Source organism: Actinia tenebrosa, unplaced genomic scaffold, assembly GCF_029948245.1.
Source record: "Actinia tenebrosa isolate PJP-AT-01 unplaced genomic scaffold, QUT_ActTen_1.0 PGA_scaffold4__44_contigs__length_22323623, whole genome shotgun sequence".
NCBI lineage: Eukaryota > Metazoa > Cnidaria > Anthozoa > Actiniaria > Actiniidae > Actinia > Actinia tenebrosa.
Window position 1 is genome coordinate 13,032,372 of NW_028292581.1, and position 14,054 is coordinate 13,046,425.

The window sequence follows — 14,054 nt, forward strand, 5'->3', positions numbered from 1 at the left end:
TGGGATAGGGTATCATTTTTGTCTGGGATAGGGTATCATTTTTGTCCGGGATAGGGTTAACGATTTGGTCGTTTTTGTCTGGCGCTGAATAGGCTACGCTTTCTGACGGCACAAAAACAATAAAAACGTTAGTAAATATTGATTGCAATCAATTCAATAACCGTCTTTTCCGTCTTTTAGTCTGGGATAGGGTATACAATTCATCTTAGTTTTAGTCTAGGGTAGGGTATGTAAAATCAAAGTTTTAGGTCTGGGATAGGGTCAGGGTTTTGAGGTCCTGGCGACACACCCCTACCCAAGTTGGGGTGGTAGTACCCCCCCCCCTCCCCCCGGGAGTAATCCTATGTATCAGCCAGAGAATTATAAACGTAGCATGCAAGCACCTTTCCTCAAGCAAGACCAAAGACATAATTAGAAGAAAATACTGGTTTCTTAATACGAATACAAGAAAAGAGAACACAAGGAGGCGCAAGGAGATCCACCCATGAAAGTGTTTATAAGAACATAGGATAAGTATACAGACATGAAGTATAACTGAACTCTGAAAGAGAAAAGCACTGAAACTCACTGCCACCGTTATAGAAAGAAATAATTTGATTCGCCGAAGGAGAAATGATTACCGGTGGAATATCGCCGCGAGTCTTCGAGCGCATCGGTCAATATTACACTAGCCTGCAAAGCAGGCGTTCTTGTGGGTTTGGGGAAAAACTGAGGTTTTGGGGGAACTTTGGAAATTAGGAACGAGCTAGTTTTCATTTTTGTCGCGGGCAGGTAGTCGAAACAGGAACTCCAAAACCCCGATTCTTCCTCAAACCCATCAAAAGAACGCTTGCTCTGCCTGTTAATATTCCACCGATAATTATTTCAAAATGTTGGAAAGAATCATATGCGATCAAATATACGAATACTATTTGGCTAACAATATTGTCTTTGAACATAAATTTGGCTTTCGAAGACTATTTTCTACTGCCTCAGCTTTACTGGACAGTACAAAAATAGCTGGTATATTAGTATGGACTGAAAGTTGTTAAATATGGTTGTATTTCTTGACTTCCAAAAGGCATTCGATACGGTTAACCATGAAATATTATAAAATTCTATCTATCGCGTCGTAAATAAATATGTCAGCTAAATTGAGTGTCGTCTACAGGGAGCCAGATTGGCTGCAGAATTCCTCAGAGCTCCGTTCTTGGTCTTCTCTTCTTCCTCTTGTTTATGAATGATTTACCAGAATGTCTGAAGCAAACAACACCTCGCTTATTTGCTGATGCAACAAACTTAACGGCAACTGGTGAAACAATAGAGGAAGTCGAGAGGGCTATGAATAGTGACCTTGAGCATGTCAAAAACTGGTTGTTAGCAAACAAATTGAGCTTTAATGTGGCAAAAACCGACTTTCTAATTGCACAGCCCAGCATAAATATTGGTAAAAACCCTTTAAGACAAGTCTTCCATAGCAGGGTTCTTGGCGTCGAAATTGACCAATCTTTGTCTTGGGATAAGCGTATAGATGGTATAGCAAAAAAATTACATCTGGTATAGGAGCCATGAGGAGAATTAGAGACTTTGTGGATAGAGAAACTCTGGTCGCCATCCATAAATAATGCTATAGTACAACCTCATTTTAATTACTGTAGTGAGGTATGGGACATACTTGGTGAAGGTCTCTTCAAACGTCTGCAGAAATTACAAAATAGATCTGCAAGAATAATAATAAGCTATATGAGTAATGAAACTTCCCACCAAGAAGCTCTGAAGGCTCTATAGGTTGGGAACCTCTCGAAAATCAAAGCGAAAACAAAGGCCAAACACATGTTTACAATACTTATTGGAATGGCCCAAAACTGTCTTGCTAATTTTCTTTCCTATTCAGCTTTTTTGCCTTTCTTTTCTTGTCTCGTGAATAGTAAGACAATTACTGCACCTTTACTGAAGAAAGCAAAGTGTGCAAGGGATTCTGCTAGTGTTATGATCTGCAAAGAGGTTTATTACCACGGAACTCTTGGTGCTATCACCGATAAGTTTTGAGAAAAGCCGGCACTATTTTGCTTTTCGCTTTGGGATGCGTCTTGTCTTGGTTTTGTAAATCAAGACTTCTAAACTAGTGCGCAATCAATAACATACATCGGTAGCCGTAAATCGAGGGAATAAATCGAGCGGGACCGGGTTGAGTACGTTTTTGTCGCATGGGAACTGGGTAGGCAATGCAGGATAATGTTTAAGTTAAGGAATCAGGGGAGAAGCGATACTGGTCCCAGACCGTACCTACAGCTAAGGGACTGGTCAATAATCAGAAGGGGGAGGGCTTGGAAGCTCAAGTTTTTCCCACTGGGCCACGATTTCAGGAAATTAGCACAACAATAGCTATAAAATCAGTTCTGCTGCATAAGCAATGCATATGAGTTGTACTAACAATCTTTTTTCGTGTGTTTCTAAAGTAGTTCTAATATAAGATCATATAGATACTTATTGGATTTGATAGTTCATTTTTTTTAACTTCTCGGAAAATCAACGAAAGCAACCATTTATAATCAACTTGCAATTGGTGAACTTGTTTTTCATTTGCTGAAGTTTCGCTAAAATATAATCGTTCTCTTTCTTAAAAATATCGTAGGCAAGTCATAACGTATAAAGTCACATGCCTCTCACGAGTGGCACGTACGAGCTAAATTTGACCGTGATCTTATGCAACCTTTCGGTCAGGCCTAGACCTGTCCTATGAGATAATTTAGTTCGTTTAGTTGAGTTGTGTCAGTAGTAAAGTTGTAGTTGTAAAAGTTGCTTGGACTTCCAATAAAGACGCTTAAAAGGATTGTTCAAGTTTTTATCACTTCGGTTTTTACCACTGTTTTAATTGATACGCGCTGATCGAGGCAACAGTCCGTCAGACTGTTGAAAGATTACCGTCAGTCAAATAAATCGTTAGAGTAGTTTCCCATGTACCTTTACGTACTCTATCGATTTGTTTGCTAGACGGTAATCCGGCAGCGCGTAGAAAAGAAGCCAAGTGCGAGAGCTCTATTCACTTGTGTAACAAGAAAGAAAGAAAGAAAGAAAGAAAGAAAGAAAGAAAGAAAGAAAGAAAAGAAAAGAAAAGAAAAGAAAGGAAAACCGCACTGACAGAACAGTTCAACATTTAACTACAAAATTCATCTTTCTATGTGGCGTTAATTTTCTTGTTTTTATGTCCAAAATCATCAGTCCAATTTTGCAATTTTTTGATTTGCTGATGATATCATTAAATAGCGAGCATTCAGCATTTTCATAATTAATGAACAACGATTAAGTTAGAATGTAAAGCTGTTTCTTTTATACTCCTTTACTCTTTCAAATTTACCGCAAAAGAAACCTACCCCCCGTCCCCCTCCTCCCCAGCTAGAAGCTTGAGCACATTTTTGTGACCCTTCCTTTAGTTTGCATGAACGATTATAAACCTCCCCACTCATGCTTTTTTAATTGGAACTAGACCCTGATTCCAGGGTAAGCTGGGATACCTGGAGGACCTGGAGGACCTGGAGGACCTGGTTTCAACATGCATGGAGTATTTAGTTGGTTGAGCTTCCAAATCAAGATAACACGTGAACAGCACCTTTGCCCTGATTGGACAGTTGCTTGTCATGGTGTCGAGGGCGCAATGTTGACGTAATGAATTATTGCGCAACTTGTTTATTTTGTCGGACGGGAACCAGCAGGAATCAGAAAAAACAGACGTGTTTTTCCAACTTACTGGTAAACCACAGTTATCCCAGTAAAAAAGACGCTAGGACGGGTGCGGGGTCGTGGGGAGTGGAGGGATGATGGGGTCTTAACCTGGCATTTTTTGCCAGAGGTAGGTGTGTGTAGACTGTTTGTTTTAAACCATAGGATCACTAGAACAACAAATTTATTCACAGGAAGTTACTTCTAGATGAAATATGGGTCTGTGCAGAAATGCTGTTGTTTTGACATGGATCCGAACAATAATAAAGTGAAAATATTTTTTTATTAAAGCTTCAAAGAGCTCAAAGTAGTGAAAATCATTTTGGATAAAAATTTTATGCCAAGAATTAAAGGTATGGATAAAAATCAGTCCAAATTCCAGTTCCGTCATGTCCATTCCATTTCTATCTTTAGCATACGTAATTAAGTCGTGCCTGTGGTCACGCGCTTTACAAAGAGTGTCTCACACGGCAATTTTCTAACTCGTTATTTGTGAATCGAAATTCTTTACTTAAGACGGTAAAAATAAAATATTTTCCTCACAGTTGCTTTAATTTTTGAAGTTTTTTATGTTTACAGATATTTCTAAATCCGAATGGATATATTCTTAAAGTTTAACGAGCTAGAAGTTGAATGACTAAGGCCAAGAAGATAGGCGAAATATATTCGTTTATTTAAATTATTCTTATTACTTCATTTTAAACAAAATATTAAAAGGCCGAATAAACTTCTCTGTACTTTAAGTTTATTCGTAGTAGTCTTTGGAGCCAAAACATTTCATGTAACTTGACAATCAGCTTGAGGAATCTGCAAAACTAGTACGAAAGTGGAATGAAATACGCTCGGTTTGTTTAGATCAAGAAGGCATAATTCTTTATCCTTGGCTTGTTTTTGAAGCGCTGTTTTCCTTCCTTAGCACTGATCTTCGGTTGCAGAGAATACTGCTTTCAGTAGTTGAACCAAAGCATGTGTAGTTCGTAAAAATAAGCTACGGCCCATTACATTAATATTTCTCGGTAAACCTTGACACCTTTTCTTTTTTACAAAGAAATTAGAATTTCTAATCCGACTCAGTCTTAAATAACAGCAGTCAGCAAAATAGAGCATGCGTAGACTTTAATTGTGTCACGTGATAATCTAGCTCCGCCCCCTCCTAATCACTTCGCAAAATATTGACATTGATTAACAGCAAGGCAGATGCTAATTAGTCAGCACATAGACGGTAAACCAATAGCAGAAACCCGCAAAGGTCTTCTGGGTAATAGTTTACGTCATTTTAATCCATCTATGGGTGATATTGCGCAACTTTGCCATTTTGTCGCGGAGAAAAAAAAAATACAAAAAAAGCAAAGGCATTTTATAGCTGGTATACCACAGGTATCCCAGCAATTAAGCCAGCAGCTCAGATAATGACTGACGTCATATCTTCAAATAATACTGAGAGGTAAAATCTTGGGGTTCGACCAGTTCTATGTGACCACAGCAAGAACAAAGATCATGATTTCTCGGACTCTGTTGAGCAACGACGTATTGGGTTCCCTGTTGATTTTTTTACCGCGAGCAATTTGTCAGCGGTTTTAATGTCGTAAATACAAATGGCGTCTGGTTAAATCACAGGTAGCCCAAGCTTGGTTTCTGTGGTGTCCTGTTATAAGGAAATGTATGGAGATTCATCAAAAATTTCAATAAAATCATTGAAACGTGAAATAAAGCCTCGAAATTTCACCCGATCATTGAGAAATAGCACTTCTTTGGCCCTGCGTGGTTATTTTTTGAATTTAGCCCGTTTTAAGATTTTTTCCCCCACCAGTAAAAAAATCTTAAAACGGGCTAAATTCAAAAAATAACCACGCAAAGCCAAAGAAGTGCTATTTCTCAATGATCGGGTAAAATTTCGGGGCTTTATTTCACGTTTCAATGATCTTATTGAAATTTTTGATGAATCTCCATACATTTCCTTATAACAGGACACCACAGAAACCAAGCTTGGGCTACCTGTGGTTAAATACTATTAAATTTTACAATGCAAAGTTTATCAATTTATCATAACCTTTAAAAGACTTTAGACTTCAATATTGACCCTGAAACAATAAGAACGCTTTATAATTATTCCAAAACAAAAAGTTTCAATGATAAGAACCTAAGCTTGACAAGAAATAATTAAAAATGAATGTATGTAATGAAATGAATGGTTTTAGGAGATATTTTTGAAGAGAAAAATCGGTTCAAGGTTTGTCATCTTAGTCGCCGGGTATGTGATTCCAAGCCGATCGGTTTTTGGATGCTCGATGTTCTAGCTCAATCAATCGCGTTTGAATAGAGTTATCAAATGAAATATCCACCACTTAGCAACATTTTGAGGCAAGTAACAGCCCTTATGGTCAAAGGCCACCTTTCCTCATTTAGTTCTCGGATGTTTTGGCAGCCAGGAAACAAAACAATCCTTCGTTCGCGAGGGTTGCCAGTGAAGCTAACGTGGCCCCCAACTAGTTTTATCGACATAAATGGCAGAGACTTCAACGTACAAGTATGTCGAAATTGAAAGTATACACAGTGTAGATATAGGAAATCACCAACTACAAGAAAATCCACACCAAACCGGTGAGACAGATTTGGCATTCATAATACTTTCTCGCCAGGAGATGTTCACACAACGACGGTCAAATGCAAATGAAGCATAATGAAACTTTTACCCCACAATGCTTCACGCGACTTGATCACCCTCCTCTGATTCTGCCGTGGCTTTCTTTATTCTGCCGTGTGTTTAGTTTATTTTGCCGTGGCTTTCTTTATATATTCTGCCGTGAGTTCAGTTTATTTTGCCGTGAATTTATTGCCTTTTGCCGTGAGTTTAGTTTGTTTTGAGGTGAGTTTAGTTTGTTTTGCCGTGAGTTTAGTTTGTTTTGCCGTGAGTTTTTGTTTTGCCGTGAGACTTGTGGGCCACCGTACAAAACTCAGCGTTCAATGTAACAGAAAAGTCGAGCGAAGGTAAGTCATAGTTTAATAGGAAAGTAGTGCGGTGATTTCTGTCATTTTATTCATTGATATCATTGATTCATTGATATTGATATTGGTAGTTCACCTCGTGTTGTTCAAAAAGTGAAACGTGGTAGCTTTCGTTATTGTGCCTGAACTAAGTCAAGAATCGAAAACATTTCACTTTAAAGGTTTCCTCATGATTTTTTTTTTTTTTAAATGAAAAGAAGTCAGTCGTTCTTGTTCAATTCTTTCCCACAATATACTATTAAGCGGCGGGTTTGGAATAAAATAGGTAGACGACAAGGAAATGTTGTTAAACCGAGGTCTTGATCTGGCAGCCGAGTAGTATAGGGAATGGGGGTTCCAGCGCAATCTCAACACGGGTAAGACCCGTGTCAAAAATCCACCTACGGAAACAACCCACTCCAAGTGTGGTTGGGGGCAACAGCGCAAATATGTTAGTCTATATATGGAGTGCGAAGATTGTAAAGAGTTTGTTTATGATTTCTGTGTAAAGTGCTTGAAACCCAAGTTTGTACCTACTAAACCAAATAAGTATATTTGTTGTGGTAAGAAAATGCAAATAGAAGACGACACGTCAGCACAGTGTTACGAGTGCGGTAAAAATATTCGTAATGCCGTGCCTTGTGCTACCAGGGAACAATATTATTCCAACGGAGGTCGTAAGAAGACGCCATACAAAAGAATAAAATACTTTAGGGACTGGATGAGTCATATCCAAGGTTATCGACCGGTATATTTAGACAACGAAGTAAAGAAGAAAATCATAGACCATTTAGAAGAGCCAACCCCACAAAGTCTACGGAAGACATTGAAAAAATTAAAACTAGGGAAATATTACAAAGCTATTCCCTATCTTTTGTCTGAAATTACCGGTAAGTGTATTCCCGAGGTTTCTGATATGACAAAAGCCGAGTGGATGTTTTGTCGGCTGGATAAGGATATTCCTTATTACCCCGACGTAATTTACGAAATATTTTACAAGATAGACCCCAACCACCCCCTGTTAGGATGGATTCCAAGAAGATAGTGAACGATTACGTCATATGTTTTCAGCCAATCAAAACCTTCACAATTTTCTTTCACAATTGTGAAAACGTTTCACATTTGTGAAATAGATTTGTGAAATTAATTTGCATATGAACCAGACAGCCGGCGTTCAATATGCAAATAGAATCCTGTCTTGCTTTTTTCAAAGCAGATGTTTACTGAGCAAGCTTTCTTCGAAGCTCTTCTTTTGCCTCCTGGTAGATCTTTTTGCGAGATTCCTCGGAAAGATCTCTTACGACTGTTTTTTTATTCCTTATGTCCGTCTTTAATTTCTCGTACTTTTCCTCTTCGGCTAAGATAAGCGAGAATTCTACGTCGTCTATCTTTCTGTCACGCAAAGCCTTTGAGACAAGGTCAGTGATCGTATTTACTTTAGCCCTTGACAGAGCTATTGTCGTGTCGTGTTTTGATATTTTGCTTGACAACTGTTTCATAATGCCCGTAGCAACAGCCGAAATAATACCACAGGCTGCCCCAACGCTGGCCAAAGGAACGCCAACGACTATTCCGGGTCCAGTAAGCGAAGTAGCAACGCCGGAGCCCGTTAACACAACAGATATGGACCCTGAAGTTATCGAAATCTTATGTAGCGTACTCCGGGCTCTGACGTACTTTTTTCTAACTTTTTCATAGTGTTTTGTCTGCCCTTCCAAGTAAGCCAGGATTAAGTTCGCTTTATTCAGACGAAAGTTTTCAGCGTTTAATTCGTTAGGTTCCTTAGGAAGTTCAGGATAAAGTGGAGGCGCTGATGGTATAACATCCATTATATATACTAATGTACGACGCTTTTGGGAATGATATTGAGGAGCAGCCACATCACGACAACCGGGATTACTGGAATTGGAGAGCATTTAGGAAGATGTTTCCACATGCAGACCCCAGTAAGTTCGAAAGAAGACCCGATGGTATTTACTATAACGGCTCTAGGATGTACAGCAACGAGGATTTGAAGCCTACGCTGGTTAATCAAATAGACGATCAACTGAAGCATTCGCCAATGCATAAGCCAACGCCAGCGCCAACGCATGTTGAACCCAGTTGGTCAAAGGAATTATTGCTTGGTACCAGTACTTATCCGATACCCGCAGTTTCATTTGATAAACACCCAAGCTTGGACCTAACGCTGAACATGCGGATTTCTAACAAGCATTCCTTTCCGTTAAAGGTGCGGGATATCTTCAAAGACGTACCCATTAATCATACCACCGCTAAGGAATCTCATGAATGGTTAAGTGGTCCTAACATGCGTTATTGGCCGCAGCAACTAAACTTTGCAGTTTGGTGTGCCACTAGCGGCTGCGGTGTAAGCGCAAACTTGATGAAGAATTCAATATTTATGTTTCATTTTCACTTCACGGTTAGGAGAATACTACATGAGATGGGCGTTACTGCATTGCCGGGAGATACCACGTTTTATCCAAGAGATAATAAATACAGCGTGCCGGCTTATGACAGGCTTTGTAAGGAGTTCGGTGTTGTAGGGAAGGATTTTAGATGCACTACCGGTGCTAACAATGGTTTGGGACATATTTGGGCTTATTGGGGGATTGGTGGGCATGTGCTAAGTGATAAGGAAGTTCATGCGCTGCAGTTGCGATGGGACACGGGATATCACAAAGAAACTCACGACAGTAGCACCTTCTTTGAACCAAATACCAAAACCACTAAGGAAGTCAGAGACGGACCTCTGTTCAAAGATGAGGGCGGTAAGTATGCAGGGGCCAATCCACTGATTATTAAGATTACCAACGACGAGCAAACGAAGCAATACTTTAATTTCATACCCCCAGAAGGTAAAGGACTAACCAAAGCCGGCCTTGCCCGTTTGAACCGCAGCATAGAAGCTTACGTGTATTCCATCCTTGGAGCTCAGGTAAACACCCGATCCAGCATAATCGGAAATACTGGCGCCGCAGAAGAAACGCGAGCCGAAGCCTTGATCTTATTTGAAAGTTCAATCTTGGAGGGCGACATTAGCAAGGGCGTACAGCGTTACCAACTAGCCATACAAAATTCTAAGGCGAGGTTGGACTATGCAGTAGCCCCGGGTTGTTGGTTAATGCCTAGTAATTTATCTATAAATACTGGTTCTGTAGTAGGATACAACAACAAACTGCAGCGAGCTACTAAGGATATGAAGTTTGGGGTGAACGACGTGAACTCTGACACTCTTAGGAACATTCCTCACTTCGTAGAGAAGCCAAGAAAGTCGCACGAAACGAAGCTACCCACAGTTAAGAAACCATCAAAGAAGGTCCTACCTGCGATACCCGAGGAATACGACCATAACTTACTAAAAGCCGGCGTAGCAGCTGCAAGCGTTGGTCTAAGCTATTATATATGGCGATGAACAACCCCTACGTAGCTGGAGTAGATTGTGTCTATACGACTTACACAGGCGAGAAAAAATACACCCAAGCATCTTGGGTTGATGTCACAGGTATGTCCGTGAATTTGAACTACTCAGGGAAGAAGTTAATCCTTTGTAGTATTTGCATTGGCACAAGCAGTCACGTCAACGTCGGCTTCAGGTTCCTGGATGACAATGGTATACTACAGCCTATGCGCGCGAAGACAAACAACAGGGAGCCCGCGCATTTCTCCGTAGAGCCGAACACTAACAGCGCTGAGAATTTATCGGTTTGGACTTTTCATATGGCCGCCGATTGCCATGGGAAGGTAAAGCTGCAAATACGCGTAGATGACTCCGGGAGTGTTTGTGTGAATAGCATAGAGGATCAAAGAGATACTATTTACAATCATAAGACCATTAGCACTCTTACGGTGATTAGTCTTTAAATATATGAACCCGCACGCAAAGGAAGATTGGTTTCTACATTTTTTGGAGGACAAGACCTACACAGACGATAATAAATGGGTTGACACCGGGCTGTGGGTAAAGGTTGGAGGTCTAGGGTTGATCATATGCACTATTAGCATATCGACGAGATATACCCCTAACGTTGGGTTTAGAATTCTCGACGAGAACGATCGGCCACTGCAGCCCTACGGGGTAAGTAGCGGCAGCAGGCGCTTAACGCACTTTTCGGCGGAATTAGTGGAAACCAGCGAACCGGCGGCGCCGATAAGCTTCCACGTGATAGCGAGTTGCGAGTATGCGAAGCTTCAGGTTAGTTACGATATTTCTGTGCCGGGTACCGACCAATACTTTTCGATAAACAGGGTCTATTGGGACCCGAATGCCGTTTATAATCATAAGACCATTAGCACTATGACGGCTATACCGCTAGTTCCGCATTATCAGGGCGGTGCGAATACTATCTTTACTTATCCCCAGTCGAGGACGCCTCGGATACCCGACGACGATAAGCCACCAGTAATACACAATGATAAGATTAACCCTTCATCCTCTTCAGGAGTACCACCCCAATAGCGACGACTAAGATCCAAATGTTATTCCCCACGAACTTCAACAGTTCGCCGCCGGCCCTAAGTGCCAAGGAAACAACCGAACCCAGCAGCCCAGGAAGACCGGCTGCCATCTTTTTTCCCAAGTCCGTTAGTCCATTACCTAATTTCTTTACGCCCGCGCCTGTAGCCTTAAGCGCGGATAGGATAACTCCTACTACGCTTGAAATAGCGACGGCGAATGCCAGCGGAACGCCATACTTCAAAAGGACTCTTTTTACCTTTTCCTTGGTGGTAAGCCCCAATTCTCTTTCCAGGTTGTCCTTTTGCGCCTGTAATTCCGCAAGGTGTACCTGAAGGGTTTCTGATTCCCTTTGAGCTGCCTCCCTTTCCTCTTCGGGACGAGTTTGATCTTCGATGACTGTTCGTTGTCGCTCTATTTGCCCCTCCAGGTCTTCAATAGCCTGATCTCTTTGCCGAAGTTGCTCCTCTTTAGCGTTGATTTCAGCAACCAACTGCCGCCGTTCCTCTAAAGACCTAGTTATGGTGGTCCGTAAGTCCTTAGCTTCCTCATTATTAATATCTAGGTCTTTTAGAGCAAGCTCGAAGGTGTGTCTGGCTTGGTCTCTTTCGTCTAAAGCCGTTTCAGCTTCTCGCTTGAATTGCAGTATGACTTCATTCTTACCCTTGATTTCTTTCTTTTGAGCATCTAGGAGCAGTCGGTTCCGTCGCATGTATTCTACCTCCCTTTCCTTCATTATTTCCTTTAGTCTTTCGACTTCCCTTATCGCCTCAAACCCTTTTTGTTGCCGCCCTACCATGGTCTTAACACTTTCGATGGCTTCGTCAATATTCTCACTATTTTCTCTCATTCTTTCGGGTAAGTTGGGTTCTCCTAGTGCCTTTCTAAGGGTTGAAGGAATATTTTTATCCGCGTAGTATTTACCATTTATGTCCCTGATGACGTATGGATGAGCATTAGACCTATTTAACCTTGCTACTATGACTTCCCTGTCCCATTCGTTATCCGCGTCAAACATTACTTGGACTTTGTTTGGATCCCAGTTTGGGAATTCTTCCTTGATCCTATCGAAGTCGTCCGGGGTTTCTTCCATGGATTCGTCCATTTGCTCCTGAACCCTGCTAAGCCATGCAGCGCCGGGGGCTTCAGGAATGTCGCCGCCTGGACCTACTACGTAATCCATTTGCAAGAATTCTGGAACGGGTTTGTTTGGATTTTTTCGTGTGAACATACGATTTAATGTGGCCTTGACCCTCCTCCACTTACTACCAAACTTGTCTCTTAAGGCTGCGTCGTAGATCAGGGGGTCGGTTTCCGCGCCTTTAGTCCATGCGTCGTATTCGTCGTCGTTAATATCTGCTTGACCTTCCTCAGTAAGGGGATCGAAATCCGTTCCTTCTACTTCCATTATATATGATAAGCTCAAAGTTAAACCCCAACGTATTACCTAAGCAGGTTGGCGGACTGAAAGCAGAACGCACCTTTCACCGGGTTACATTCACGCCTTCTAGCGCTAAGCCAGGGGAAACCCTGTACGTAGGCGTGCCCCGCCTAACGGATAACCTAGTGTTAGTTCCTGGTACCTTGGCATTAAGGTTTGACCTAGCAATACAACCAAGCACTGCGGACGCGCGTCACGTTGTCAACGACCTTGGCCGCAACATTGTCTCAAAGATGCGGGTGAAGTTCGCGGGGGAATCCCTCTTGGACTTGAATAGGTACGATCTGTATACCACGTACAAAGACTTATGGTTAACCGCATTTGACCGCGCGCAAAGGATAGAGCAGGGAATCGCCAGTGATGCTATACGCAAGGTAAGAAGCGCAACCTCTGGCGCCTCAGGAGAAGACGAAATAAAGACGGCTTATGGTACTAAATATGTCATTCCATTAGATTTCGAAGTTATCACGAACCACGGCGCATACTACCCAAGGCAGCTAAGCGAACTACAGTTCGAAGTAACCCTAGCAGACACTACGAACATCCTACAGGGAAAGGACGTAAGTTCCTCAGCCGTCCACCCATACTCCGTTACTAACTTAGAGCTGCAGTATGAAACGGTATACAGCGAAGACTTAGCACGTAGCGCCGGTATGGAATACAGCTCCGGCAAGGCTTTTCTTTACGATCACGTTGTGATGTATAAGACGTTCAGCTTTACAAATAACGTCGAAGAGGTCATCAACCAAAGCATTAACCTTCCCAGGCGCAGCCTCACAGGGATAATGTTGCTGTTTGCAAAGACATACACGGCAGGATTGCGTGACTCCGAGGCGTTCTTTAATCCTAACATTACCAACGTAGGTGTTAGCATCAACGGAGTACCTAATAAGGTTTACTCACAAGGGATAAAGCCCGCGGATATGTACCGGGAAGTCGCACGTAAGTTTGGTGACCAAATCGACCCAAAGAAATTCTTTAAGGATAAGTACGCGCTGTGGATCGACATGCGCACGACGAACGACGAAGACCTACATGGACAGGGTTTACGCCTGGTAAATACCCAGGACGGCATTACGTTGGAGATCAAGCGCACCAAACATGCCAGCGACACTACTAAGATAAACGCGTACATTTTCGTAGTCTCAGACGCGCAGCTAAGCGTGGAAATGAATCAGCTAAAAAGTGTTGCGTACTAGGATGATTGAGGATAAAAATATCCCTTACGTATAATATGCTCCGCGTATTCGAAAACAACGAAACTAAACTGCAATGCCTAGTGCAAAGCGACAAGCTGTACTTTAAGGCGAAAGAGGTAGCAAAGGCATTAGGTTACGCAGACACCAAAGATGCTATTAAAGTCCACGTGCGGGATAAGCATAAGAAGAGGCTTAGCGAATTTAGAATAGAGGTGAATCGCCTCCCTTCTGGTTCACACCCACAATCCCTGTACGTGACGGAATCTGGTTTGTA

The 14,054-nt window shown here is 41.8% G+C and overlaps 1 protein-coding gene across 1 annotated transcript in view; it reads left to right on the forward strand.

Annotated features, from left to right (window-relative positions):
- Positions 1-6,441: 6,441 nt before the first annotated feature.
- The window catches only part of LOC148907118 (uncharacterized), a 52,774-nt gene continuing 45,161 nt past the window's right edge, over positions 6,442-14,054 (forward strand). The window contains exon 1 of the mRNA XM_089036621.1: positions 6,442-6,687. The gene's annotated coding sequence lies outside the window, so the exon portion shown is untranslated. The remainder of the gene's footprint in view (positions 6,688-14,054) is intronic.